The following is a 6,000-nucleotide window of genomic DNA, read 5'->3' on the forward strand; positions in this document are numbered from 1 at the left end:
TATTATGATTATTATAACAATCTGTTTTTCATGCACAAAACCATTTAGTTTTATTTTTTCTTGGAGCCAGAGCTCTGAAGGTGTGTGTATAATCCTAGTCTATCTGTATTTTTTTTCTCTTTTTCTTCCTCTTCTACATTTATTCCTTTGATATACAATCTGTTTTTACTCCATGTATTTTCCATCACACACCAGTGGACATGCTGGATCCAATGTAGAGTTCAGTGCCATGGCCAAGAAAACCATATTGGCCTTGAAGTTAGAGGACAGTCTACCCCAGGAGCTGTGGCCGCTCAGTAGGATTCAAGGTGAAGGTTTTCAGTGTGTACATAGCTGCCTGTTATGTTAGGCAAGTCCTTCCAGGAATGACACTTGAAGCAGTGTCTAATTAAACACTAGCCTAGCACGATCACTGAAGCAGCATCATCAGGGTCAGAATAAAAACATATGGTTAAAGCTGCACAGTAACTGGGCTTGTTCTTTATGTAGATATGTATGTAAATAACTGTTCCCCCTTTCCAGCTGACAACAAATAACAAAAGTCTAACAACAACCTTGTTGGCACATCCCTGTTCGTCAACGCTCTTTTTATAGAGACGTTAACAGTTTTCCCCGGCTTCTTTTCCTAATCACAATTAGAACAACTGCTAGTGGACATTGACAAACATCTAATCCAGCTGTCGTTAGCAGCTAAAGAAATTAGCCACCTTCATTTCTCTCTTTTAGATGAGACACAACTGAACTGAATCAAATATATCGATGCTGAGTGTTAAGCTCAGTGTGCATATTTACACACAGAATGATGCAAAACTTGAATAAACATAATAACTTCTCCTTTATTCAGTAAATTCTTTCCACTTGGCCCATAAAGCTCATGTTCTCAATTTTATTATTCTATGTTTTAGTGCCTTAGTTCATTACTGAAATATTTCTAAGTGCCTTTGCCCTCCAGGGAATCCATGCACCACTCTCAGTGTGATCACCTACTCTGAGACAGACTTCCTTATACCATATACAGCAGCCCATTAATTTGTAGACAGTGTGCTTCCCAAGCAACAAGCAGCATGTGAAAATAAACATGAAGAGTTCTATAATTGCTTTTGCTGCTTGAGGGTGCCTTCGGTTTTACATGCTGCACTTTTGAGACTGTCAAAGCCGAGACGCTAATGTGACTTTAGGGTGAAGGGTTTATACCTCCATCAATTTAAATGCTTTGTCCCAGCTGGATAAGTAATTTCTCTTGCAATATAAAATCTCCAGATTCCAATCCTAAACTCGTCGGGAATGTAGTGTACATTTCATAATGATTACTTGCCCACTGTGTAAGAGATAACTCCTGCATATGTCCACTTGTGTTTTTATTCTTTCATGCTCGCTTATGGTGATGCAAGGCTCTGCAACCTGCCGATCGGGGAAAAAAACAAAAAAATAAGAATCCATTAAATAAGAGGAGGAGGATTTTGAAGCAGGAAATATTCCCCTGAGAAGCCATAATGTTGATACTGGTGCCTGTAATGATTTTAACAGTCAGGAGTCATGGTGGGCCCAAGTGGGCTGCCAGCAGTACTGTAAAACATCAGACTGACTGCATTCACGACTACCAGACTTAATGAGTACTGGAGCTTTACAGACAGAAAATACTAAATGTAAGAATTTCAATGATTCAGTCAGAATAGTTTTTTTAACCAAAAACAGCAAAGTCCAAACAATTTGTGTATGTTTCATCAAAAAAGTCAGTATAGTTACTGACAGGATGTAAATATCAACTACCAAATGATCATCTAAAAATTTTCTGTGGAGAAACCAGCGGGACACTGTTTATGCAGAGCAGGTAGAGCCACAGTGCGGTTATGTGTGTGTGTCTGTGTATGCAAGTTGTCTGCCTACATGCTGATCAGTCTATGCAAACAAAACGTCTGGGGATGGTAACATAAGATCATTGGTAATGACTAGATGAAAGTAAAACAGACTTTCCATTTTGTCTGAATATTTTTAAACCGACTTTTCTTAGTCCCACCGCAGCAAATAATTTTATGGGCACACACACACACACACACGCACACAATTGCACTGACAGCTGGACAGGAAACACTTACAACATGCATGATGATATATTTAAAAATCTCACTCTTGGATTATTGAAGAGCTTTCTGTATGTGAAAATCTTTCAGTATGTGACTTTATATAAGGAGTAACAAAGCATTTAAAGGTAAGTGATTTAAATGTGGGATGAATGCTTTGGCCATTACTCGGATTATTTAGCATTTTTCAAAGAAATTTTGCATCCAAGCTAATCTCACTCACAAAACACACATTTCTCATTTCTATCTAATAGATATTTAACATACTGGTAATAAATTAAATGAACCCTCCATAAGCTGCTGTTTTAAAAACTTTACTTTTTTTTTTTTTAAATTGTACTTTGTTGATTTCATTGGATTGTCCAGGAAAACGACTTACATTTTAATGCAGCACAGACTAAGTTAATACTGTCCAGAAACAGTCATTCACATAAACTGAATCCAGTCCTTCCCCCAGATGCCTCCAGCTGTTTAGACAGAAGGCTAAAAATAACAAGTGGAACATGTAAAGCCTGAGCAGAAACTGAGGGGGAAATGCACCAAGTACTACACCTGTCACACACACTGGGTGCTGTTTAGATTTTGAAAACTTGAAGTCTGACTAAAAATGGAAAATAAACCTAGTTACAATTGAGAAGCTGCTACCCAAACTCCAAATTACTCAGATTTCTTGTGGATCTTCAAAATGTTACATGTAACTTCACAAGAAATATGACATCTGGAGTAGCAGGTTCAAAATTAAATTGTCACTGCTGCTTCAGGGGGAGATGATAAACTGGATGCACCCAGACAAAGAAACATGGTCTCTAGCCCAAAAAGAGACTCTGGGGGCCAGCAGTCAGTGCTATCAAGCCAAGATATTGTGAACATTTCTCACTGTTTTTCACCATAAAGATAAAAAGGTCAGCAAAGACCTTGGAAGCTCAAGTCACACCAAGTCTCTTTGCTCAGAAAAATGTACCACATGTTCATCTGTGTTGCTTGGTGTATCTCAGATCCCACCATACCTGCAAAAAACAAAAAATTTGCAACCTTGCACTGAGACAAGGGCTTGGAGCATCTTACATGGCCTTCTTGACAGACTCATTTATCATTTCAAGCCATGAGCCGAACTCTCCATACCATTGCTTACTGTTTCATTTCTTGACCCAAGGTTGAAAGCACTTGGCTTTCTGACAGGGGAGGTTATAGACAACATAAAAGGGGACAACGCTGAGGAAGAACACAGCTGGACTCACAGTTTTATTACCAGTGTGAAAATGTACCAGGTCAGTTGTCTTTGTCTTTCAATGTAATCTAAAGATATGTTGGCAATTTTGGAAAAAATATTTGCATTTTCTGTATTTGCTCAAAAGTTCTAAATTATATCCACAATATTTGAATTTCCTTATATAAAAAGGCAAATAGTTAGCTCATCACACATCATCAATCTGTTCCTTACTTTTTTCCTGTTTACCTATTCTACATATTTAGCAAGAACACAACTGCTTTAACAAAAAAAAAACAAAAATATAATTGGAGACCTAATTTAAAGGGGCTCTATTATGCTCTTTCTAGTTTTCTGAGCTGTCTACAGTGTTATAGTGTTGAATACACATCAGACATATGAGCAGTGCTGTTTTTATCGCCTAAACACAAGTTTGAGTCTTCCAGCACTCTCTACGTTCAGTTTCCATAGCGACAGAAATGATTAGTTTTAGAGAGTTTTTTCTTCTTCGAAATTTGAGTGACATCCCGAGGAGGGACTTGGGGATTGGTCACCTTCTCTAGGTTGCACACGTTCACAAGAAGAAAGCCACACCCACCTTCACTGCTCAGTGTAACTACTCCTAGCAGTTGACCAATCAGACGCAGCCTGCAGACAGGGGGCGGAGCTTTCTCTGTTCGCTTGTTTCTGGCAGAGGCTGATCTGAGAGAATCAATACAACATGAACAAAGGGGTTTGTGAAAGATGCTTGATTATTTCTTGCCCTTCTGGACTTGTACATTAAAATAAATTAGACTGAAATGTGCATAATAGAGCCACTTTAAAGTTGTTTATGGTCATTGGTCTCAACTTTGCAAACAGTGTTGATCAAGATACTATAATGCTGTACAAGTCTTTAGCCACCCACAATTTCTGTATATATTGTTTGTAAAATACAAAATACTAAAAACTATTGATTAAAAGTTGTATAAATATAAACTTAAATACACCAAACAATGCCAAAACAGACTAATCATACGATACTCACAAGCTTGAAAGCTAATATTTTGGTATGAGGACCTTCAGAACCAGTTCTCCAGGTTTTGTCAAGCTAAAGCAAGTCTTTGATGTTGGCTTCCTGTTGTTCTGTTCTGTCAAAATGATCTCAAACTGCTCCAGTAATGTTGAGGTCTGGGGTCTGGGGAGGATTTGTTACTCCACAAGACATATTCCCACTAATTGCCAGTCAAGCTTATGTTCATTAAGGCACAAAAGTCTTTTTTTATGTTGTCCTTGTTCAAGAAAGGCTTCTTGACAGACACCTATTCTCTATTGATCAAAAATAACCTTCAATCATTTATTCATTCATTATCCAAACCGCTTAGTCCGATTAAGGTCGCGTGATGATATATATGCCTTATCTTAAATTTTCAAATTAAAAAGCATAATAACAACACATACAATGCAATACACATTACTTTGTTATTTAAGTGTGGACAGTGACTCGAGGACAGAGGCGCTCTGTTAGACTTACAACAACATGGAGCTTGTAACGCTGTCAGAGCTCACCTTAGTGTATTGTTGCAGTACAAAGTAAAAAATACACTGGTAATAATAGAGATGCCAAATAGTTCAAAATTGACAACTACTCTGATCAAAACAAGCATGAGTACACAAACTTAAAAAACAAGGGAAAAGATGTTGGTGGATTTTCTACGTTTATTAAGATCTGCTTATATATTTAAGTTTTTCTCATGCTGAATAAATCTATTTGTAACATTAATATTCTGTTCAGAAAAGGACAAGATCTCCACTGACAGACTTGGAAAATGTGAAAAGACTGATTGTACCTGACTGCTGTCCTGTGGACTGTTTCTTCAGAGAACCGCGAGGCAGCTTTGGCTTCTGCTCATGCTTTGATCATTCTTGACATGTCTCTTGAGGTTACTTGATTTTCATGTTTGGGTAGCTGCTGTTAACTCTGTAACTACCCTGTTTCATTCTCAAGTAGTCTAAAACCATCAGTTACACAGATTACACATATTTGTACGTATTCAGTGCGTGAGAGCATTTTCCAGCAAAGTTAGGGATTTTTAAAACTTTTACTTAGAAATTTTCTTAAATATAACAGCAGCTCAGTGCAAATGCAGAGAATACATTGGTAGGACAGGGCAAATGCATAATCTTAGCAGTGTCACAGCAACCCACATGCATTCTTTATTTGGTCAATATAAGAACTTCATTGATCTTTTAAAATAAAAATAAGTTATGATTTAAGTGTTTTCAAAAGACACCTGTTTCAGACAGAACTAGTAATTAATCTGGCATCACGAAAAGATATTTCAAATGCCACTGTGATCAGACAGCTGATCTGATCAGTGTGATGACAGTGACTTCTGATCAGATGCTGCTTCCCAGAAGATATCCTGTAAGAATTCTGCTGAGATTCGGGATCAGTGTCGAAGTTTCTTCTATGTCAATGTTAACTGGATTTAAACAAGTGAACAAAAGAAATGTGTTTTGTTGGCTTCAAACTCAGTAGAAATGAATAATGACTTCCTTTTACTCTAAGGGAGAACTTAAGCTTTTTCTGCATGCCGTCTAAAGGTACAGTATATGTTGTCACCATATCTGGTAAATTGAGAGAGTTTCTTAATGTGACTAACTTGATACAACTTGCCTCTGATCTGACTTGTAAGAAAGAATGAGGCCAGTTTCCATAAACAACTGATA

This window comes from Telmatherina bonti (genome assembly GCF_933228915.1).
Source record: "Telmatherina bonti genome assembly, chromosome: 6".
NCBI lineage: Eukaryota > Metazoa > Chordata > Actinopteri > Atheriniformes > Telmatherinidae > Telmatherina > Telmatherina bonti.